Source organism: Aedes aegypti, chromosome 3 (genome assembly GCF_002204515.2).
Source record: "Aedes aegypti strain LVP_AGWG chromosome 3, AaegL5.0 Primary Assembly, whole genome shotgun sequence".
In the NCBI taxonomy this organism is placed as follows: Eukaryota; Metazoa; Arthropoda; class Insecta; order Diptera; family Culicidae; genus Aedes; species Aedes aegypti.
Window position 1 is genome coordinate 101,475,098 of NC_035109.1, and position 25,085 is coordinate 101,500,182.

At 37.3% G+C, this 25,085-nt stretch overlaps 1 protein-coding gene across 6 annotated transcripts in view; it reads left to right on the top strand.

The window, feature by feature from the left end:
• The window catches only part of LOC110677849 (mucin-5AC-like), a 250,795-nt gene that overhangs the window by 1,858 nt on the left and 223,852 nt on the right, over positions 1 to 25,085 (top strand). For 5 of the 6 annotated variants that reach the window (XM_021849543.1, XM_021849538.1, XM_021849540.1 and 2 more), the window contains exon 2: positions 20,843 to 21,633. The exons of the other annotated variant lie outside the window; for it this stretch is intronic. The gene's annotated coding sequence lies outside the window, so the exon portion shown is untranslated. The remainder of the gene's footprint in view (positions 1 to 20,842; positions 21,634 to 25,085) is intronic. 6 annotated transcript variants of the gene reach the window in all.

Consider the following 25,085-nt stretch of genomic DNA (forward strand, 5'->3'; position numbering starts at 1 on the left):
GACTGTATGAAGACGAGAACCTAAGTATATTGACAGCTATAGAAGGTATGCTATTCACGACTGTGCATTAGTATTAGTAGATAGTTATGAACTTTTACCGGATTTGTATGGAATTTGTTATATTTTAATGCAATTTAAGTAAATTAAGCTATTTAGGATAACAAAATATCGATAGCTTAGCAGAATAATTTGTTACGTATCCCATTAGGAGGTCATTTGATGCATTTGTTCTATATATAAGGAGTATTTTTCATGTTTCTCATCACAACCCATTACCTCCCTCAGAAATAACTAGCCGTGCAAGTTGTTTTTTTTTTCTATATTTTATATACAAGTATATATTTGCTATATGTACATAGAAAGGCCTTATTGTACTGAATGCAGGAATTGAATCTGATATAATTTGGGTGATTTGATCGAAAGTCTTGGTCATATGAGGGGCTCAAATACAAAGGGGTGAGAGTGACATTTAGGTCAGTTTTGAGCTAAGTAAAAGTTTCAAGTATTACAACAGTGTTTTTGGAAGATCCGATTTCGATCGACCCTTCCGATATTATAGATAGGTATAATAAAATAAATAATACAAAGTGCATTTTCTTGTTGTTTATCATTGTTCAGTATAATTTAACTTTCGATAGTTGTTCAAAACTTACATCGGGATTTTCTTTATTTTCTTCGCTATGGTCTGCTATCTGATTCTCGGAAGTGCTTGGAACAGATAAAAAGATTCGTGGTATTTGTTTTCACGTTTTAGCCCAAAAATGTTAGCCATCGGTTTCTCTGCACGTTGAGCGTTGGAACTCTATGGAAAGTAACCGGTTCACATAGTTCTGTTTTAGGGTTTCTTCGAATATAATTTGCTCCTGCATGTCGGAACATGACCATTTGTGAGTACATTTGTCTAAGTATAATACAATTTGATAGCGCTTCAATATCATAATTTTGACGTTAAAAATGATTAATGAAGATATAAATCTGTAGACTCAATGACATTTCAATTTACATAATAACAGCTCGTCCCGTAGTAACATTTGCCGAGCAATGATTCAAAAGCGATTTCCATACTAACTTTAAATGTATTTTAAAAATAGTTCCAGGGCACGGATAATCATGAAATTTTGGATTCTGGCTCCATTTTTGACGTAGAATCATGATATGTAAAAAAACTGGATACCCCTAAACAAGCCAATTGAAAAAATTGAATTTATATTCCGATTTCAGTACAAATCTGACGGATTTTCATAGCTATTTTACCTGTGTGAGTATTTTCGTGTAAGATAGACAAAAATGCAGCGTACCTTTAGTAGCTGTCAAAATACGTTGGACGAGAACCACTTCGACGACGACGACGACGGTGCGGTACTTGTTTCTTCTTTTCTTGAAGGGAGGACTATCTTGTCAAAAAGTGTGCCGGCGTCGCACGAGACACTGTTCTTCCTAGGTGGATTCACATTGCTGCGTATCAAAAAGCGAATCTGCCGGACGTGCTACAGGTGTTTGGGACTGATTTTTGATTAGACATGTTTGCGGCGGAATCGATGAATCGGTTGTTTGTGTTGTCGCCCATAAGCAAGTGCGTTTCAGAGGAAAAGGCTGTTTACTGGGAACTGTCTGAGTCAATGAGCTCTATAAGATCATTAAAGGGCTTATATCAGCGCTGGGAATGCCTACGTTGGGTGCATGAATTTTCTAAATCGATAGGGTGATGTGCTAGTATCCATCGTATTAAGCATTAATCAGTGAGAACTGCAATTTTCCCAGACTGGCAGTTAATGATGCTGATACAAACCGATGCCAAACAATTCTTTCTCAAAACGGCTTTAGCATTGTACAATAACATTTTGATAAATCTTGATCTCTTTTTGGAAATAATGCAAAGAAAATGCTTCTTACCGTATTCTCGATCCGTCGTATCGTTTTCAACTCCGTCGCAATCAGTTTCCAGATTCGTCTCACAACTTATGGCTCACTGTGTGTATTGAGTGGTTAAAGCACAACATATCAACGCTATAATAAAATGTTTTACTAGAATATATAGATCTACGGGCATCTCCCTCCATTCCTTCAGCATGATGGAATATACTAATTTCCTTTAAAATTAATTGTTCGTGATCAAAATTCAGCCCGAACATATGAACACAATTCCTTTTGACCGTACAATTATGGCATTTGCTCACAGTACAGCGAAAACAATAAATCAAAGGAATCGTATTTTCACGTCGAGCGTCGCGCACACATTGATGCACACAAGCTTTTTTTTCTCAGTACGACGGATTGAACTTTGTTTACATTCTTAATTATACGCGGCGGTTGAGGAAATTTCGTAAAATTTGGTGATTTATTGAAGTTTTACGGCGTGTGATTGGAATGAAATCCTTCAGTGAAGAAGTACGAAAGTTTTCCATAGTGAAAATAAGTGCCCGGCGAAGTAAGTCACCCACGGGGCCCAGGAGCAAGCGTCAAGGTCGAAGGATCAAACAGAACTAACCGATCGTGGCACTTTTTCAGTTACTCCAACCGAACTCACCGATCACGCCACTTTTTCACTTACTAGACCAACGCGCGACATGTTTGATCCTGCCCTCGTCGCTCGCCCCGGCAAAAGCAAGTGTCAAGGTCGAAAGATCAAACAGAATTCTGTGTGAGGTATGAAAATGTTCACTGTCCAAAAATTTCCTGCGCAGTAGTCTAATAAGGTGCAAAATGCTCAATATTAATTCCGATATTATGCCGTGTCTTGTCCCTAGCTTTCAGATGTTTTCAAGTAACTATATTCTCTAATCTAATGGTTCAATTGTCGTGACTTGATGTGTCAGTAAATCATCGATTTGTTGTCGGCGAGCAATAAAATTTTGTAGGTGATTTTGACTATAATTTCTGTATTTTAATGTATGCTTAATTCTCTATTAAGATTTTTCAATCCAGCGCGTAGTTTACGGAGTCAAACACTAGTTTGGTTATGGATTTCCATTTTTTACAGCGTGGCTCTTTTAGAATCGACCGACAGCTTGCTCACCTGTACACGGACACGGAATCACGATAACTGCTTATTGGGGGAGATTACCACCAGTTATGGCTCCAGCCAGGTTCCACGATATGCAGCACTTCTAACACATGACTCAAGTGAAACATTTTCCACGGAACAAACCACTCATTTGAATCGATCAACGAATCACTTAACTTGGCGGAAGTATGACAAAAACGCATTTATACTGACTAAAACTAACATTAAAATATTGTATAAAGCCTTACAATTCGCAAAACGCATCCTTCTCCTGGGACATTTTTTTCACTTCTGATTTTTTATTTGAATTTTACCGCTTGCTACGATTGCGGGAGTGCCGTTGTCATGACAACCTGCTCACGTGGTTGCGACGACGAGTTCGAAAAAAGTAAAAATATTTGCGTTGCTTACAATGTTCGCAACACCATGTGTTTACATACCCACTATAAAAATTACCCCAAAACCAAAAATCGACTTTCGATTACAGGTATGTTCCGTTTTTATCACGTTCCGATTTTGTCACGCTCCGTTTTTGTCACGTTCCGATTTCTTCAACAAATTATTCCGTTTTTATCAACACAAAAATATTGAAAATTTTTAATTTTCTAAATGTTTAGAATATAGTTTGAAGACTTATTTTCAATCAAGCCAAATGTTTTTCAAATGTCTCAGGGTTGATTTTTCGACATTATGATAGTGTTGAGCACATGTATCGTAGGTAGTCCTATACCTTTCAATGAGGTTTGCCTCCTTCTCGGCAGCTATTCAAACATAGTGTTCAAGCATGACTAGAGCTACTAGACAACATTGATACTTCCTTCAAGAGTCGCAAGTTGTCCCGGCCACGTCCTAACGACAGCTGTAGATTGTAATTAGGAGTCATCCATAAAGCACGTGGAATTTATTTTCAGCCCCCCCCCCCCCCCTGTGGTGTTTTGTCCATACAAATATTTTCAAATTTGTATGGACTCTAATCATTGTCTAGACACCCCCCCTCCCTTTATAAATGACCACGTTGTTTATGGACGACCCTTTAGTTAAATTGAGTACATATTTAAAATAAATTAAGTACCTTTAGAGCTGCAGATATCCTTCTTTTTCTTACAAAACATGGCATTGAAGAATATTCGATGTAAATGTTATAGACATATTCAATCAGACAATGTTCAATTCTTTGCCATAATAGATGGACCAGGGAATAAACGTAAAATATTCTGTAATAGAAGAAGAAGCAGACCAGAGACGAAATAAAGACGTTGTAATGAAGCCTAAACTGGGTACCGGTTCTAGTACTAAAATGCGTTACCCAAGTTTGACAGATTAAGTACACTTTTCTAAGCACTTTGCTTTTGCTCAAGTGCCATAAATGTTGGGGCAACGGCATATGGTACTATCGACCCGTTATATTTTGGATAAAGAACCTTTCATTATATTTTATCTGTTTTGGCTCAAACATGATAGAAATTCACAAATTATAGCAAGAGTCCTGATTCAAGCGGTAGAGAACGAGAATCAGCAGAGCATAGCAATCTTCAATAAGTTACATCGAGAAAGAAGGAAAAGAGCTGAAATGATTGAAAATTTAAGAAGTTATTGATACCTGACGTTACCATACCACGTACGTTCTTATTACAAATTTATTGGGATCCTGATCTTCGAGCAGACACTCATCTCTTCTCCACGCGGAAATCCAGAGATTTATTAAGAGTCTTATACAAACTGGCATCGGCTAATTCTTCCTTCTTCTTTCTGGCATTACGTCCTCACTGGAACAGAGCCTGCTTCTCAGCTTAGTGTTCTTATGAGCACTTCCACAGTTATTAACTGAGAGCTTACTGTGCCAATGACCATTTTTGCATGCGTATATCGTGTGGCAGGTACGAAGATACTTTATGCCCTGGGAAGTCGAGAAAATTTCCAACCCGAAAAGATCCTCGAGCGGTGGGATTCGAACCCACGACCCTCAGTTTGGTCTTGCTGATTAGCTGCGCGTTTACCGCTACGGCTAACTGGGCCCCACATCGGCTAATTTATGAAACTAATTTATTGAAACTATTACAAAACATTTCCGTACCAAAAAGCTTCAATGCTTTCGCAAGGATGCTTGTTGTAGAGTATGTGCACTTCTATGTTTTCGATGAACCTATTTAACATTAGATTCAAACAATTACAACTAGAATTTTAGTTAAGTTTTTAGTTCAAAAATACATGTTACACTGCGGAATAAAATAACCGTTTCGTGTGTCTCAAAGATCAAATTATGTATCTTCAATAAATTTTAAAATGTTGAATCTTATACTGAATCCTTGAAAATCCTTGTTTTATTGATATTTCAAAGAGTAAATTGTATTTTTTTTCTTTAATTAATTCCATCGAGCTCGCAAAATAGGATAAGACATAATTTTATCGGAATTGCCGGATTTAATATCAATTTGATCGAATTTTTGATCATGCTTGCAGCCTCCACAATAAAATAAGTTGTTGCTTTTACATGCCAGTTAATAAGTTTTCTTAATAACCCATCAAATGAATCTACATACAAGCCGCTAAACTTGCTTGCAAGTTGGATGAAATCGATAAATAATACATTTTCATCAGTTATTGAATTAAAAACCAAGCGTGCTGGAACGTAAAGTGAATAGCTGTCCCAGTCAACATTTTGGCTGGTATATTTTTTGCTATACATCATTATATATGAATCAAATCACTCGTATAAAATGCATGAAAACGTGTGTATATAGACACCAAAGTGGAGGCCATATACGCACTTACCACGACTTTTTCAGACTTTCCATGGTCAGCAATACGATGCTACAAAATTCCGATAAAAATAAAAAAAAAGTTTCTAGTGAGACTCAAACACCAGACCTTTGGATCCCTAATCCAGTACTATACCACTACAACACAGACCACTTCATGAAGGAGGAGTATTTATTTGCCAATATTAAAGGAAGTTTGCTCTACAACACACACGCTTTGTTGTTCTTTGAAGCCCACCGTCAGAAGATACCAACCTCGGGTGGTAAATTTTGCTAAGTTATTGCGATTTCATTTGATGCTAGTCTGCATTGATGATCTGTCAGTTTATACAACTTGACGCGATTCTAGATTATACTATTTACGGCATGATTTGTTGTCAACAAAGTTTGTCGACAATGAATGGTAGTGGAGAATTATATACAATTTGGGTTAACATTTATTCGTTTTGATTTGGCATATTGAGCGATTCTGATTTTTGACGTATGAATATGAGATTTTTGGCACACATTCTTATACGATACGTGGTTCACTGGGGTACTTCCGTTGTGTTCTCGGTTAAGGTATATCTGGATGAGTGGGGGTTTGTGGCAATGGAAGTTGATCTATTAAGTGTTTAATAGAACACTTAGCTGTGAATCAAGCCTACCCAGTTGGAATGTAATGCTATGAAGAAGAAGAGGAAGGATCAGATAAAAGGAGAAAACAGGATTTGTTGAATTTCTCTTTACAAAGACACACTTTCACGTTAGTCATTTATACAAATATGACTAATCTTATAGTGCATTTATGTGATTATCGTTTTAGTATTCCATAACACATCTATTAACATTCTGATCAAAGTCTTACTTATTAAGGATTTATCGCAAAATCATACTTATTGATTGACTGCAATCAAATTCCATTACAAACCTAGACGAATGAACAATTGAAAGGTTCCTCACAGCCCCTAAACATCAATACTTTGCACATATTTGTAGAAAATGTGTACTTTTCAGTTAAAAGTGGCAATTTTTACATAGATTTGTAAAATATTTTGTCTAAGTAAATTATTCCGTTTTTGTCACGGTTCCGTTTTTGTCAACTGAAAATCGCTGATCGTGTTGATAAAAACGGAACATACCTGTATATGAAAAAATATGGGTGCATTCAAAATGGATTCTTATGCAATCTTTCATCTGCAATCGACGACTAATATACCAGTCCCTGTTTTAAAAAATATAAAATAAAAATCTTTAAAACATAATGCTGAAATAATGATGTTATTTTGCAGAAAACTATTAGGTTTTAAGGTAACAGACAAACTTCGGATTTAGATTTTTAAATAATGTGCAAAATCAGATGCAGAAGATCTAACATAAAGTAACTAAAAAGTTTTAAATATTGTTTTTTTTTCAGAAATTTTGCGATTTTGTGTGGTGTTTGTAAGCGCTCAGCCAAACATCCAAGATTGTTTCTGAAATTAAAACTCAAGTATCTGGAAATCGAAAACAAAATCACGTGATTTATGAACAGTATTGTATTAAACTTTTTTTGATGGTTTGTATTGTCTGTATGTAAGCATCGGATGTTCTATTGGGTCTTGTATTGGGTGTCAAAAGACTCAAAGAAGATCAACATTTTAAGCCCATATCGTCCGGTAGTGGCCAACCTTAACAACCTAAGTCCAAAGCCCAACTCGAGCACAATTAATCGAATTCCTTCTCGTACCCAAGTCTATAACATTCGCCGTCTAATTTTTCTCCCACATCAATAAGAATCCCTTCAGAATCAGACGCAATTTCCCCGCGTCACTCTGCGTTGCCATCGGCACCCAATATATAAGTAATTCAGCGAAGCCCGGCTTCTCAACTTCGCTAATGAAGCCTCGTCCTGGCGGCGTTGGCCATCGTCGCTAATGACAAAAGATCCCTCCCAAGGCGGGACTCAAGCCAAAGCTTCTAGCCCGACGACGACGTCTCTAGTTTCTGCTACAACAATCGAGGGGGCGAAATTGCACAAAATTACATCCTCTCGTTGTCGTCGTTCCCTGTCCGGGTCCCCGGACCGTCAAATGTAATTCGCCCAACACATCCCTAGGATTTGGCCTAATCTATTTTGTCAGTGTATTGAATGTGTTCTGCAAAGCTGCTGGATGCTGCTGCACTACATTCACTACACGACGCACACTGAAATTTATGGGGGAATCAGATGCTACTGCTGCCACTGCTGATGATGATGATGATGATGACGATGAAGGCCCGGGTTCGCCCGTTCTGGTGCGGAGCAGGGAATTAGGAGGACGCTGGCAGCCTGGCTGGCTGGTGGTAATCTATTTTCACCCAAACCATTGCCACCGCGAGGAAAAATTCTGGTCTCCTAGCAGCATTCGATTATTTTTTTTCGACCGGAGAGTGAAATCCCCACCACGCCCGGAGGGGCCTAATAATTTATTCTAATCCGAGTACTCGTGTCGAACAACCGTGGAATGGCCTGGACAACCTGCGCCTCGCAGACGCGGAGTAATCGTGGACCCAGGGAATCGATTCCCATAAATACTCCGACAGTTGATGTGATTTGGCCGCGACGGGAGGAAGAATTCAATAATCCGGTTGCTTCATCATCGCCGACGCGAATTTTTGACATGACTCTTGCACATTGCCTCGATTGAGGGGGGGCCGATGGTGGTTGAAATGTAGGTGGCGTGCGGCTGTGGGTGTGGGAGAATGAGTTGCATTTCCCGCCCGATTCCGATTCTGCGGTTCGAGATCGTCGGAATCAACAGCCTTCGATCCGAACGTACTTGGGGAGCTATGACTTGCGGAAGGAGCTCATGCCCTGCTTCTTTTAGAAGTGGGAGTGCATTCCCGCGCGTCATGCTTGACACTCCGCAACCGAGTCGAGTATAGAAGAAACGTCAGAATAATGGAACCAATTTGCATCGGTAATCTATGGGTGATGTAAACCGTTTTGATACGTATATCCACTCACGGTACAGCCGCAGACAAACAGACGTATTCCATCATCACTGTCATCATCTGGTGGTCGTGCTGCGTGAAATACTATTTCGTCTGACAAGGCCTACATATGTGGATAGTGCGAAACGTTAAACAGGAAGAAAATCGAAGCGAGCGCCTCTGGTTGTGAAATTTGCAACATATCGAATTCGAAATGATCCTTTGAAACATAGTCGATGTAAATTTCGCCAAAGTTACGTCCGTTTGTCTGTGGCATAGGCATTACTGGATGTTGCAGAGCCCGGTTCCGATGATGAAGTGGGATTTTTTGCTGCCCCCAGACCGCTCCTCACTTCACGCTGTTGGCTGTTGTTGTAGGTTGTTGCCATGTCAGTCAGTCAGTCATGGTGGAGAGCAGTTCTCAGTGCTTCACTCCACTCTCAATCTCTCTCGCTTGCAGCTTCATGGCCGAACACATGCTGGATGGATTAGACGATGAGTCGGCGCGTCGGTTACAGCTCTTCCGGAACATCATCGGTAGATTCGATTATTAGCTTACATTGGACACGGTTTTGGAGATTTTGTTTGTAGCAGGAGCGAAGACTTTTTGCAGGTTTAGTCCTTCATCGAAAGCAATAAAATGGATAATTTGGAAGAATTATCCAGACGTTGTATTCAGTATACAGACAACTTATAAAAATTCAAGATAATTGTTTCAATTGATCCGATAATCAGACCAAATTGTATTGTTTCTGGAGGAATCGATTTCTAAGAACTGCAGTAAACAATATCTAGATCAGGTTTGAGGTTCTCTTTCGATCGAAGTTTCAGCAATAATCCGAGGATGGCAAACTTATCAAAGACCTTTGCTTTCCATCAGTTCAAATTTTAAATAGTTCGTTGCCACACGATTGATGCTTCATCATGATAAGCAATCAATCTGACTGCTACTTAGATAAACCAATGAGATCAACGTCATATGTAGTGTGTGTGACATGGGCTACATGGTTCATGACTTCATCAAAAATTATGGATTATGAAGGCACACTTATGATTTGGCATAAGAAAGGCAGGTCTACGAGGAACAATAGCTATGGACTCGTCCATTTACTCGACTGAAACAACATGACCATAGCTAGTATTCTCGGGACACGCATCTTGTGCAAGTAACACTTTCTGTCCAAAATCAGCCAACAAATTACCACGACCGACTGGCGGCAATCCTCGACAACAGAAGCAACTCACCTTGCCAAGCGATTTCAACAGGTATCCAATCAGCAGGACATGAGGAATTGATTTCTAATTGCTACTCTCATACATTCAAATGGCGTTAAAAACTAAATATGTTCACCATTCATAATGTAATTGAAAGATACGTAATTCGATGTTTCTTTTAGTAGGATTTCGTATCTTTTCATAAATTACCACTACACTCTTAAAAATAATGGAAATTAATGTGGACGTAATTTTGGTTATGACTGAAAGACGCATAATGTAAGTGATGGAACGACACAAAAATGTGTCCTTGAAGATGTATTGAACAAAACATGTAATTGTGCATGTTAAAGGACACGAAAATGATGGAACTGTGATCGACATTTCCCGAATCAGACACTAACGTATTTTAAATTTGACACAAATTTACGTCATTTAACTCGCTTATTTTATGTGTGCATTAAGCGCACTACTTCCGACGTTATGTTTAACGTATAGAAACAATAGCGGAAGTCAACGAATGCAATTTAGCGTTGTCACCGTTTAATTATCAAATTTTATCCAAATTTATTACCATCCTGTTGAATCTTCCCTGAATACTAGAGTGTCCATTTCCCGACCATTTTGGTCGTCCCGGGATTCGGGATAAAAATCTAAGCTTGTCCCGGGAAATCTCGGGAAATCCCGGGATCCCGGGATTTGCCAAATTCTCAATAAAACTAGTATTTTGGTTGAAATGGATGTACAAATTCAACAAAACAATGTTTCTTCAATAACATAAAAAAATGTGACTTTCCAAGATAATATGGTTATTGTAATAAATCAATTTCATAAATGACTTTCTTATTCTGATGAAATAACTTAACAGAAATCAAAACTTAGCTTGACTAATTGCTAGTTTTTTTTTTTTTAATTTTCTATAATACTTATCAATGGAAGTAGGGTGCAGAGCTACTTGGGCACTTCCATGATTCACTTTGGCATAAGGGTTTTTTATCGGCCGAGTTGGCTGAAACTATTTTAAGGCTTCTTCAAGATTTATAATATAATTGGAAGCTTATAAGTTGCACCAGGGATTTTCTTATCGCATTCCAGTCTCAACGGCCATTAGAACTACAAGAGTTCTTCTACCCCTACGTTTCGATTGTATTTTCAATCTTATTCTTGTAGTTCTGATTGCCGTTGAGACTGAAAGCCCTTAAGAAAATCCTTGTTGTCTGAAACTTTGCGCTTAAGTTCAACGCACATTGTGACCGAATATAAGCTTTGTAGCTCTCAAAAAACCTTACTGCCGAAGTGATAAAATGAATCAAAAATGCCAATAATGGGATCCGGCTCCCTATGTTGAAACATTAAGTCATAACATTAAAGCAATTTGCTTCAGACTTTTGAAAAGTCAACAAAACTTTAGAACAAAAGATGCGATTAAAGACCATTGAAGATATTGTAGAATATCATGATAAAAGTTAAATACTGAAAATAATGGACTGAATTTTAAGTGTACTTCCGAATTTGCTTCAGCCTAGGGTTGTGTTGAAGAGAAAAACATTAAAACTTTGCAACTAGACAAATAAAAACATATGTCTCTTACTCGGTAAATTAGTCTTTTCATGAAAATTATTACTCGTTGATTATATTTTTCATAATATTCAAATAAGGCTTGATAATGAGGAAAAATGCCAATGTTTTCCATTGAAATGTAGTGGATTTCATCAAATTCTACGTACATTTCAGGAATCCCTGGATTCCCGGGATATCAGAACAAATATCCCGGGAATCGGGAAATCCCGAAATTGGTCAAATCCCGGGATTTTTTGTCCCGGGATGTCCCGGGATGGACACTCTACTGAATACGCATTACATAGGAAATAAATAACATTGATAAGCTGCTTACATTTTAAAGGGGAGCCGAAAGAAGGTTTGAAAAAGAGGCTGACAAAATCGGATTATCTATGTATAGCTTATTTGTTGGAATTTGTAATGTAATTTGTAAAACGATTTTTTGCAAAACTAGTACTAGTTTTTAAAGTCCTGGACGAGTATCTGACAAATAATTTGTTTTTTTTTGCTTGTCATTCCGTCTCTGGTTCATCTTCCAGAAGAGTTATGATGAGGTTCCTTCAGAAGGCAGGTTTAAGATACCTTCTTTTTTTATTATTTAAAGACAATTTACACCGTCTTCAGCCATAGGCTGCACAGACTGAACGATTACTAACATTAGGCAACGGACAACACGGAACACCCAGTAGCCCAGTGATGAATTTTCCGTTTGACGAAAAGTTTCCACCGACTGGAGCGGGAATCGAACCCACACCTCGTGGCACAATACGCCTGAACCACTGACGCCGCTAACCGCACGGCCACGAAGCCCATTATTGCCCTCCACTCTCCCCCACACCAAAAAGCTCGTAAATGAGCTTCCTGGTAGTGGACTCAACTAGCGGAATTTGGGGCAAGTGTGCCACCTTAAGCAAATTGTTCTCTAACTTTGCCTAAAGCTTATAAAATCTACTTATTTAGCCTCATGATGTTAGTTTCACATCTTTTCATAACCACTGTGCCATTTAAAAAGAAAAAAATTTCAAAAAGTATTAGTTTTGGAGCTTCTCAAAATTCATCCAAAATAACCTATTTTTCGACTCTATGGGGCAAGACGGCCACCGAATGAACATCGCATGTAATTTTACTTTTAATGAAATTTTCTCGATTTCCTATTACTATTATTTACAAAGCAGACTTTAATCTATAATTTAAAAAATAATTTCAAGTTTACCGTAATAAGGGAATGCTTTATAACAAAGCTCAAATCATGTGTAACTCCCTATTACTCAATTCGAATAACTAAAATGGTTATTTTTGTCTCCATTCAATACAATATATGTATTTCTCTTATATAAAGGTGAAAATGTAAAATATTAAACTAGATCAGCACTAAATAACAGTAAAATATTGATGTAGATATGTAAAACGATACTTAATAAGCCGAAAAACATGTTATTACTCAATATTTTGAGAAAAAATCACTTTGGGGGGCAAAAATGTCAGTTATTCCCCTACTATACTTCAGAAACTTCTACTGATGCCTCATTTTGGTTTATTATGATGATTTTGTTGATGATGTTTACATTTTTATAAATTTCACTCGAACAATTTTTATTTACCAAATAAGTGGCACACTTGCCCCAATAAGTATACATTTCAACCACACTCTTAAAAATAATGAAAATTACTCTGGACGTAATTCTGGTTATGACTGAATGATACATGATGTAAGTGATGGAACGACACAAAAACGTGTCCTTGAAGATGTATTGAACAAAAATGTAATTTTACATGTTAAAGGACACGAAAACGAAGGAACTGTGATCGTCATTTCCCGAATCAGACACTAACGTATTTGAAATTGGACACCAATTTACGTCATTCGGCTCGCTTCTTTTATGTGCATCCCAAAAGACGTAAATCACATTATTTTTTGGTACTGTGCAAACTGGATTTCGTATGTAAAAATAAATACATTTTTCGTTCAAATGCCACAATAACTTACACATTGGAATAGTTTCACGATGTACAGTACGTTAGAAAATTCTGTTAATAATTTACCTTTTACCAGGCTATTTAGAAACAACGAAATCTTATAAAAATCCTCTCAAATTTGGTTGTCTTTGCACAAGTCGATGTAAATACGTGAAAAATAGAGCAATTTTCATCATATTTTGATCATTGTGTTGTGAACCATAAGGGAACGTATTGTTAAGCTCAAAGAGAAAATATATACTGTAGTTTTTATAAAAAGCAGGGGTGGCACACTTGCCCTTATGGCACACTTGCCCCAAAGTCCGCTATCTCAGCTCAGTTGGCAACAAACTAAATATATATACTAATTAAACTACAAGAGCTGAGACAAAGACAAGCACAAATTTTTAAACAAATAACGGAAGAGAGTAAAAGTTGCACAGAATAGGAATTCCAGTGGAGCAAACTCCTTTTAAGGGTTCCTTTGCCTGGCAACACTCAGAAGAAAAGATATTAAAGAATAATTTATAAAACTATATCTGATTATAACTAACAACAAACAAAATTACAGAAAATAGCTTAATTTACCAGCTTGTGATGACTTAAATGGCTATAGCATAAATTCAGCGATTTTTCCTTTCAAGTATATTTTAACTTTCAATTTAAATTGAATTTTATTCACGATTTGCTTTAGACAGTTGGGGGTCCCCAAACTATGATGGCATACTGTAGCAGGGAGTGTATATGCGCGTAATAGAATTTTTGTAAATCTGTTTGTGGCAGGAAATAAGAAACTCTTCTGAGGACTCCGCATAATGTAGAAACTTTTTTTTCAACATTTTTTTATCTGAGTCTCCCAAGAAAACGTGGAATCCAGATATATTCCAAGATATTTAAGAGATTCAACTTTATCAATCAACATATTCTCAAGTTCTGGATTTGAATGAGAAGGCAGCTTCTTTCTAGGTGATCTAAAGATCATGTATTTTGTTTTTTGAATGTTTAATGACAACAAGTTACTAGAGAAGTATGTTTTCAATTTAGCTAAGTCTTGATTTATACGGTTAATCACTGATTCAGTTGTGCTATCAGGATAAAATATAGCAGTGTCATCGGCGAATAACCTTGGTGTTCCACTCAAAGGTAAGGTAAGGTAGCCGCAGATTACTGCAAAAGATTTACTAGTACCGTAAAACGGGGTAACTTTGATAGTTTTTTCGAAGAAAACTTGAATATTTATGCTTGCTGTTTCAAAGAATTTCAATTTATATTTTTAAAACAAGTACTGGCATCCTAGCTATCGGTTGCAGTTGATAGATTGCCAAAAGATTTATTTTGAATGGATATATAATTTATCATATAATCGAAAGTCGGTTTTTTGTTTTGGGGTAACTTTGATAATAGAGCATTAATCGAACAAAATTGAATGAATTACGAACATTTATAGGGCATTGCATACCTCTAGGCGTTTAACGTTATATGGAAATTTCTGACTAAGATTACAAAAATGGTCTCAGTTTGTAAAAATGGTTCTCGCTAAGATATTTGAGACCATATTTCTATTATAACTAGGCTGTCAAATATAAGTGACGAACTATTCAAAACTACATCAAATAGTGGTTGTAGAACAGGTTGTTTGTAGACGTTTCGAAATCGCTAAAGTTGCATCAATTTTTAATTATCGTATATTAAGTCTCAAATGTTCTCGATTCAAATGAAAATAGCTCTGACATGAAGTGTCACATTAATATTATTTACTTTTGCATTCGTTTTGCTTAACTGATTAACAGATATTATCTTATTTCGTTTTGTATGTGGCGGGTCCAGCACTATCAAAGTTACCCGCATTATCAAAGTTACCCCGTTTTACGGTAACTTTTTTCAGTAGGTCCTTCAATTGTTGGTCCTGGTTTACGCCAAAATTTATTCAAATATATCGGCCACAAAATGCAGCCCCAAAAAGCATCCTTAATTTTTCCAAAGTCTTCCTCAAAACCTTTCCCAGATTTTTTTTTGCATTTTTCCTTGGAAATGGCTACACAATATTCATCTGAATTCTTCATGAGAGTCAGCCAAGAATCGCTATCTTTCTTGCTGTTTGTGTTTTAAAAGCTGACCCAGCCTTAATTTTCATTATTTTTGGGAACCCTGCGTGGAAAATTTCTTGCAAGAAATAGGGTACATGTACCAATAGTGGAGGTACTAAGCACGATTGAACTACATTTAACTGCCTAAATTCAGGAAGCACAATTAATGTACATGTTGATGTTGTAACGGGAAGTAACGACCATTGACTTAATGAGAAAAATGATTTCATCGCAGTAATCCACGGCATGTCAGTGAAAAATATTACCTCCACTATTGGTACACTGTTCCTTTAGTTGCGGTATATTTTTAATTTGTGTTCCTATAGTTGCGGTATCCGTTGTTTTCTAATGGGATCCTCCACTATAGGAACACTTTACCGCAACTATTGGTACAAGTAAAAAAAGTTTTAGCAATTTAGTGACATTTCATCAACGCTCTTTTCAACTAGTCCGTGTATCAACAAGCCAATACGTCGATTGGCAGTGTCGGTTCTGTGGATAATGTAATAAAATCAGTGAAAACGGCACTACCGCAACTATAGGAACACCCACAACTAAGGGAACACTTACCCTAGTCAAGAAAATTATTTTTATTTGATCGCAGTATGTAGTTGAGAAGAGATGTCATCTGAAACGGAGCTCGCTGTAGAAAAGTTCTTGACCATTTCTTTCGAAGAAGTTTTTACTTTTCTTGAACGGAACAGCATACTTAGCTTACCAGTTGCTTTAGTGACAGTTGTTGCAAACAGTGAGTTTTTAGTGAAAAGGTCGAAAAAAGTGACCAAAGTTTTTAGTGATGAAGTTTTAAGTGATAAGGTCGAAAAAAGCGACCAAGGAAGTGACTCGCTACCGGCCCTGCTATTGGCTTAATCAGGGCAGACAATTGTCAGATTCGTCACCGTCAGTAAATTTTTCTTCATTCCGATTGCTACCCTGACTCACAAGGAGAAGGCGTTTACCGTATATTCGCTTGCTTCGTAGTTCTTGGAGAAGCCTTACAAGCTTCTTGAAAATGCCTTACAAGCAACTGGAAGTATTCTTCCAAACTTCTTGAAGAAGGCTTCCAAGCTTCTGGAAAAAAGCTTTTCAAGCATCTGGAAAAAGCCATGAATCAATCTTCTAGGAAAAGCCTTTCAATCATCTGGGAGAAGCCTTCCAAGCATCTGAGAGAACCATTCGAAGCATCTAGGAGAAGCCTTTCAAGCTTCTAAGAGAAGGCTTCCAAGCATCTTGAAGAAGCCTTAAAAGCAGCCGGGAGAAGACTTTTAAACTTCTGGGAAAAGCCTCTCAAGCATCTGGGAGAAACCTTCCAAGCTTCTGGGAGAAGTCTTCCAAGCTTCTTGGACAAGCCTTCCAAGCATCTAGAAGAAGCCTTCCAAGCAACTGGGAGTATCCTTCCAAACTTCTTCGGCTTCCAAGCTTCTGGAAAAAGCCTTTAAAGTTTCTGGAGGAACCCTTTTGATCATCTAGGAGAAGCCTTCCAAGCATATGGGAAAAACCAAAGGCATCTGGGAGAACCATTCGAAGCATCTAAGAGAAGCCTTCCAAGCTTCTAAAAGAAGCCTTCCAAGCTTCTAAGAGAAGCCTTTCAAGCTTCTAAGAGAAGCCTTCCAAGCTTCTAAGAGAATTATTTCAAGCTTCTAAGAGAATCATTTCAAGCTTCTAAGAGAAGCCTTCCAAGCTTCTAAGAGAAGCCTTCCAAGCTTCTAAGAGAAGCCTTCCAAGCTTCTAAGAGAAGCCTTTCAAGCTTCTAAGAGAAGCCTTCCAAGCTTTTCAGAGAAGCCTTCCAAGCTTCTAAGAGAAGCCTTTCAAGCTTCTAAGAGAAGCCTTCCAAGCTTCTAAGAGAAGCCTTCCAAGCTTCTAAGAGAAGCCTTCCAAGCTTCTAAGAGAAGCCTTCCAAGCTTCTAAGAGAAGCCTTTCAAGCTTCTAAGAGAAGCCTTCCAAGCTTCTAAGAGAAGCCTTCCAAGCTTCTAAGAGAAGCCTTCCAAGCTTCTAAGAGAAGCCTTCCAAGCTTCTAAGAGAAGCCTTCCAAGCTTCTAAGAGAAGCCTTTCAAGCTTCTAAGAGAAGCCTTCCAAGCTTCTAAGAGAATTATTTCAAGCTTCTAAGAGAATCATTTCAAGCTTCTAAGAGAATCATTTCAAGCTTCTAAGAGAAGCCTTCCAAGCTTCTAAGAGAAGCCTTCCAAGCTTCTAAGAGAAGCCTTTCAAGCTTCTAAGAGAAGCCTTCCAAGCTTTTCAGAGAAGCCTTCCAAGCTTCTAAGAGAAGCCTTTCAAGCTTCTAAGAGAAGCCTTCCAAGCTTCTAAGAGAAGCCTTCCAAGCTTCTAAGAGAAGCCTTCCAAGCTTCTAAGAGAAGCATTCCAAGCTTTTAAGAGAAGCCTTTCAAGCTTCTAAGAGAAGCCTTCCAAGCTTCTAAGAGAAGCCTTCCAAGCTTCTAAGAGAAGCCTTTCAAGCTTCTAAGAGAAGCCTTCCAAGCTTCTAAGAGAATCATTTCAAGCTTCTAAGAGAATCATTTCATGCTTTTAAGAGAAGCCTTCCAAGCTTCTAAGAGAAGCCTTCCAAGCTTCTAAGAGAAGCCTTCCAAGCTTCTAAGAGAAGCCTTTCAAGCTTCTAAGAGAAGCCTTCCAAACTTTTCAGAGAAGCCTTCCAAGCTTCTAAGAGAAGCCTTTCAAGCTTCTAAGAGAAGCCTTCCAAGCTTCTAAGAGAAGCCTTCCAAGCTTCTAAGAGAAGCCTTCCAAGCTTCTAAGAGAAGCCTTCCAAGCTTCTAAGAGAAGCCTTCCAAGCTCCTAAGTGAAGCCTTCCAAGCTTCTAAGGGAAGCCTTCCAAGCTTCTAAGAGAAGCCTTCCAAGCTTCTAAGAGAAGCCTTCCAAGCTTCTAAGAGAAGCCTTCCAAGCTTCTAAGAGAAGCCTTCCAAGCTTCTAAGAGAAGCCTTCCAAGCTTCTAAGAAAAGCCTTTCAAGCTTCTAAGAGAAGTCTTCCAAGCTTCTAAGAGAAGCCTTTCAAGCTTCTAAGAGAAGCCTTCCTAGCATCTGGGAATACCCAGACAACCAGAAGTCGCATAGTAGTATGCAAACAAAGTCGTTTATTTGTACAAACTGCATCACTCCCACACTATATGTTGGATCAAATCGTTTGGTCGATGAGTTTCCTCGCATAAAACGCTATTTTATGAGTTCATACGTACATTCCGTTTCGTCCCGTAAACTTTTACAAATTATGTCGGATCAATCCGTAGCAGCTGTCAAATAAACTTTGTTATCATAATTTAAATCGCATAAGAGTACACACTAATTCGCAAGAGAATCGACACACTCACATTGAATGTTATGTTTCATCATATAAAATGTGTACGTATATAGCCTCCACTCTTGTATGTATAAGGCCTTTTAGCGACATCTTATACGTGAAACTCTGCACATATAAGCATCGCATAACGCAAAAGGTAATTTAGTTATACGTACATTCTGGTTGTCTGGGTAGCCTTCCAAGCTTCTAAGAGAAGCCTTCCAAGCTTCTTGGAGAAGCCTTCCAAGCATCTGGGAGAAGTCGTCCAAGCATCTGAGAGAAGCCTTCCAAGCTTCTTGGAAAAACCTTTCGAACAGCAGGGAGAAGCCTTCCAAACTTCTAGGAGAAGCCTTCCAAACTTCTAGGAGAAGCCTTCCAAGGAAAAACGTCAAATTGAAATAGCGTTGCTCGTGTAAAATTCCATGAAATAAGACCGTACATGTTTGTATTTGGTATGGAATATGGTTCCAGAAAACGACTTTTTTTGTCAAACACTAGTTTGTTGTAAAGTTAGTACGTTATGATGCTATAGTAAGGGTATAGTATACCGAAGTGCACTTGTATAAAACTCCAGAGTTGTGAGTCAAATATGTTGGAAAATCTCTAACTTTGGTGAAATTGAAATTCTGCATAAATTTTTTCTCCCGTATTTCATCACATAATCTTATATAAATTCCACTACAAGCTGTGTCTGGGATTGCGTGAAATATCCATCTTTAAATTTTACACTCTACCTTACTCGATACTCTTCTACTCGATATAATCATTATTTTGATGCAAATCCTGTCTGCAGTGGTTAGTTCTTGCATTCAAATGTCTGAAGTATGCCTCTCAATGTTTGATCGATGTTTTTTTCTGTTCCGAAGATTGCTTCACAATATGTAGATACTCTTAGAGTCAACTGCAATTAAGTAGTGAGTTTGGTGAAAATTTGGTTTCTTGAACAATCTTTTGTCTACTACAATAAAGGAAAACATGTTTAGTCCAAAAGATCAAAGAAATCTCTAGACCGCTAATACGCCTTTCTGGAGCTATAGTACTGTTATAAGGCCAATACCATTTATTTATGTCCCATTAGTCAATACTCACATGAGTTGACGGTCCCTTCAAATATCAACTCATGGAGGTTTGACTGTATAAAGATATGTTTTCGTTATTAGTGAAGAAATTAAAAAAATACCCTGATCAGGACAGGAGTAATTAAATTTAACAAATAATTACTATTCAAAAAAAGTTCATCCCAACCAATTTGAGGTAAACTGTTTTCATTTCAAGTTTCGACAAATGACGAATGAATGCCACAACATAGAACTCCCTAAGGCCCTCCCACAGTCTCGGACTGATGGTGGAGTAAACGCTTCTAATTTTGTATCTGAAGAAGAAACAATCTTTGAAGCTGCACCCAGCATCCTCCGTGGCTAATTTACTCTGTACGAAACTAGTGTAAACAAACTGATGCAGCCCTCCAGGGAGATCCGTCATCAAACAGGGATCGGTGATGTTGAAGCGCAGCTGTTTTTTATTCCAGTTCATTTCATTCTGTTCTTTATTGCTTCACGTATGTTTTTGAGAAGACTGGATCTTTAATTCTATTCAATACTTATTTAGCTACGCGTTGTCTGTTGATTTTATCATGCGTCATCAGGACCGCTCAGGTGTTCGTAGTGATGCTGGTTCCATATTTCAATCTCTTCTTGCTCCAAAACCATTGGTGCAAATCTTTACATGGTTTTGTAATGTTTTCTTGTAAATTAATGGACAGTTAACTATGACATTGAGAATAACACTGCAATATGGATTAGATTTTTACGATTTCATAGATTCATACAGTCAAAAACGATGACTGTCAAAGCCATACCAATTCACTTCAATCTTCAAAACGTACTTTGATGGCGATTTTGCTACAGACAAACAGATATAACACAAATAGTGTTATATCTGTTCGTCTGACACGATGGTTATCTCACGTAAAAAATCTTTCGACATCTAATATTCATTTGAAAATTTCCTCCCATCCTCTCGTTTGGGATTTATTTTTCTTTTAGGTTGGCAACAAACAGAAGAGAAGAACTGGCCTACTACGATTCCAAGGTTTTTATAGGACCAGTTGTCGCAAAAGGTTGCCATTTGAAGCTTACATGAAAATTCATACCCCAATGTGAAGATTTCGTGAAACGGTGAACTAGTGTGAGCAGCAAAAGTGAGAAGCGTTGAGATTCGATACTCCGAACCCAGGCAGGGCCTCATAAATTCGGTTGTGTAAGCAGAATACACAGAATACAGTCATCGTGTCGCGCCGAGTGCTGATATAAATCAAAGCACACTCGAGAAAATTTTCTAAAGGAGACGAGCGGAATAGTGGAGGAAGAATCTTAAGGTGAAGGAAGAAGGGTGCAAAATTGATATTTATTACGAGTGTGTCCACCGAGCTGCGTTGAACGGAGTGGGAAACGTTTGGCCGAAGAGGAAGAAATCGGCACTTGAAGGCGAGAAGCGGATGATATGAAGTACACGCACATATACAGTACCTACGTACAAAGAGAGAAGTGAAGAACGTACGATTTCGGTTGAGGGAAATCGAGAAGGAAGTGGGTGGGAAAGGTAAATCTGTGGTCCAGCCAGTCAGTGTTTAGTGAAGTGACGAAGTGTTAAGCGATAAAATATAGGCCAATTTCGGCCAAGTCGCCGGCAGACAAGTGGTTTCTGGGGTGTGGGAGTTAGAGAAGCGTTTTTTTTTTATCGGTTCCCACTATGATTGGATATAGTTGTGTTGTAGACATCGAACGAAATCCTCCAATCATCAGTAGCAGTCGCCGCCAACGCAGAAATAGTGACGGTAAGCATTAACGATTCGATTAGAAGAGTAAGCCTTCAAGCTGGATCCCCGACAAAAGATATAGTAAAATACAATACGTTTTACTGTAATTGTTCGGTCAAAAGTAATTGTGTTTATATGTTTGGGTTGAATTTTGATGGCGAACAATGAATTTTAAAGGAAATTAGTATATTCCATCATGCTGAAGGAATGGAGGGAGATGTCCATAGATCTATATATTCTAGCAAAAATTTTATTATAGCGTTTATATCTTGTGTTTTGACCACTCATTATATCACAGTGAGCCGTAAGTTGTGAGACGAAACTGGAAGCTGATTGCGACAGTAATGAAAACGATACGACGAATAGGCCAGGGGAAGTGGTTCACCTAGCATGAATGAGGGATGAACTTATCGCTGAGAAAAAGTAGATTTTGTATAAAATTTGACAAGTATTTGAATGACAGATTCATCCTTGTTCATCCACTTCTCCTAGCCTATTGAGAATACGGCACTCAGTATATAGAAAGATGATATCCTATTGAAAATTGGAAGAAATGAGAACCTTTATGGTTCCATATATTATTTCTTTTTCATATAACTAATTATATATCCTCAAAAACTCATGGGAGTGGGATTTTACTCATTATGATGTTATGAAATACGTCTCATAGAGATTATAAATTAATTTCAATATCTCTGTTACGAACTGTCGCTACAGTGAAATTCAATGCTTTAATAACTATTAAAATATTTTGAATGGATTGTAGGAAAAAACCTTTTATTGTTCTTGTTGCAGAAACCATTGACGAAAAATCCTTCTGGAATTCTTCCGAATATCTGCGATTCTTTAGAAAATGTTTCAAATATTTTTCCAGAAATACCCCTGAGCTTCTTGCGAAAATGCCTCTGGGGTTCTTCTGAAAATGTTTCTAAGATCCGTTAAGAAATTCTGTTGGTATACTTCCGGATATTTCTCGAGAATTCGTCAGGGACACTTACGAAAATCTTCGTGGGGTGCAAACAACCTTCGAGAGAATACCGAACATCTTCCGGAATTACTTTTGAGATTTTTCTGGCAGATAGAATGATAATCCTGCTGGTATTCTTAAAGATGTCTGTCGAGGATTCTTTCGAAAATTATTCCGGTATTTTTCGAGAAATTCTTGTGGGAAGCTTCCACAAAACGTTTGGAGATTCTTTAGGAAATGCTTCTGTAATTGTTCTCGGATTATTTTGGAATTATGTTGAAATTGTTCGGAATATTTTTCGAGCATTCTCCCGAAACAACCCTTTGGGATTCGTCTGGTAATCTCTGCAGGATTCTCAAAGAAATCTTGCTGAAATTCCTCAGGTTATTTTTCGATGATTCTTCCGAAAAACCTCCTGAGATTCTTCTGGAACTACTACATGGTTTCTGCTGGAAGTATTTCTGAGATGCTTCGCGACATCCCTTAATGACTTTTTCGTATACACCAGAAATTCCTCCGGAAATCTCGTTGGAATACTTCCTCAAATCTCGCTAGGATTCTTCCGGAGATTAATCGGGAAACGTTCCGGAAATCCTGTTGGAATTCCTCGAGAAATATATAAGGTACAGTGGGGGAAGTGTATCAGTGGGGTAAGTGGATCATTCGTCAATATTAAGCATTGATACTTGAATATGTTGAATGTTTTCGCACCATTGTTTCGTTTGAGGTTATATTCTTACGCCCACACTGATACTATTGCAAAACTAGTACTGCACGTACACTAACAAAAGCAAACTTGTTAGCTTCAAAAATTAATTATTTTGAAAATTGTTTTCCATCAATCAAAAATCCACTGTATCTCTGTCTAAAATCGAATACTATTAGTTTTTTCGACGCGTGGTGAGCATTTCAGTTCTAATTGAATGAATCACAATGAGAAATATGTGATTTTTATAAATAAATACAGATATATTCTACATGGTACACTTACCCCTACTTTTCAATGGGGTGGGGTAAGTGGATCAAGTATTATTATTATTTATTGGCAGACTGCTTACGATAATTTTAAAAAGTTTTATTATCCGCAAATGTTGTTTTCCCTTAATTTTATTCCTTTGCAGCTTAAATTTGTCAAATTATCCAAAGAAAATTTGAATTAATCCACCTAAAAGTTTTTTAACCTTTCTGGTATATAAAACTAATAATTTTAAAATTTACACGAAACTTTCCGTGGTTTATCTAAGCTGAGTTGTAGAAGAGCGAAATATTCAAATTTTCCAATTGAAAGCATATAATCGTACCTTATTTGATCATATAAATTGTTCTAGACAGATGATACAAATTTATTCATATATAGAATAAAAGGATTTCAGTTTGTTATTCAAAAGTAAATGTAACTAATATTTCTAAACTACAAGTGTTTTTATAAAACATCGTTAGGAATAATCCTACAATACTTCTATATAACTTATGTGTATAAATGGATGAATTTTCTTCAAATTATTCTAGCTACAATATATTTTTTGTTCGAATTAGTGGGAATCAATGTATAATATATGTATATACCTATATCTTGATTAAATTAAGATACTTTTTAATTTCAAAGTATTAAAATGTAATACTACTAGCACTAATTACAAGATCAATAGTAATACCATTCGTACTATACATAATTACACCACATTTGTTTTGAGAACAAAAGTTTGTTATTGGTGATCCACTTACCCCACCATGGTGGGGCAAGTGGATCATTTGGCGCAAATTTCCAAGTCCCTCGTACTGAATACATAATAATCAGAAAAATCGAAATAAATGACGATTTGATGAATATTACTCCCTCATTTGTTATCCACAGAAAAAAGTTTGAATTGCATTTTTCACTTTAGCTGTACATAACAATGAAGTTGACTTTTGATTTTTCTGTATCCACTTACCCCACGTTCCTTAATACATAAAATACATCGAAGATTCTTCCGGAAATCCCTCACAGATTCTTCCGGAAATATTTCTGGAATTCTTCTAGAGAAACCTCGGGTATTCTTCCGAAAACCGTTCTGGGATGTTTCCGAATTTAATTTCAGGATTCATCTTCTGGGACTCTTTTAGAAAATGTTTTGCCACAAGGATTTTTTAGAAAATCCCTCTGTAGTATTTCCGGTAAATCTAACTGGGAATCTTGCAGAAATCATTCTGAAAGAATTCTCGAAAATATTCGGAAAAATTGCTGTAAGATTGTCAGAATAAGCCAAAAAGGATTTTTGGAAGAATTCATAAAAGATATCCGGCAGAATCCCAAAACGATTTCTGGTGAATTTCAAAAAGATTTCCCATACATATTCAACAGCAAATTCTTATAAGAGACCCAGACAAAATCCGAAAGTACTCTAGGGGGAAAACATTAAAGAGGCTTCTTGGAAGAGTACCAGAACGATTTCCAAACAATTCTAGGGGGATTTCCGGAAAAAATCAGAGAGATTCTGATAAATTCTAACAGGATTTTCGT